Genomic DNA, 278 nt, shown 5'->3' on the forward strand with positions numbered 1-278 from the left:
GCGCGGGATTTTAAAGTGTTTTTCCCCCAATATATTTCCTGAAAAAGTGGTTCACTGTGCTGTTTTCACGTGTACGAAAAAAAGAAGTTTGGTCTTTTTCCCACTTCCCAAAAAGTTCATAAAAACTTTTTTTTTAAAAATGCCTTGATGCCGCAAAAAGGGAAAAATGTATTACAATTGAAATAAATTAATTGTCCCCATTTTGTAGAGATATATTTTTATTACATCTTCATATATGGAACTTTCTTTGGAATTATGTTCTGTCTGACCCCTTAAAA

The sequence above is a fragment of the Penaeus monodon genome, chromosome 25, assembly GCF_015228065.2.
Source record: "Penaeus monodon isolate SGIC_2016 chromosome 25, NSTDA_Pmon_1, whole genome shotgun sequence".
NCBI classification, from domain to species: domain Eukaryota; kingdom Metazoa; phylum Arthropoda; class Malacostraca; order Decapoda; family Penaeidae; genus Penaeus; species Penaeus monodon.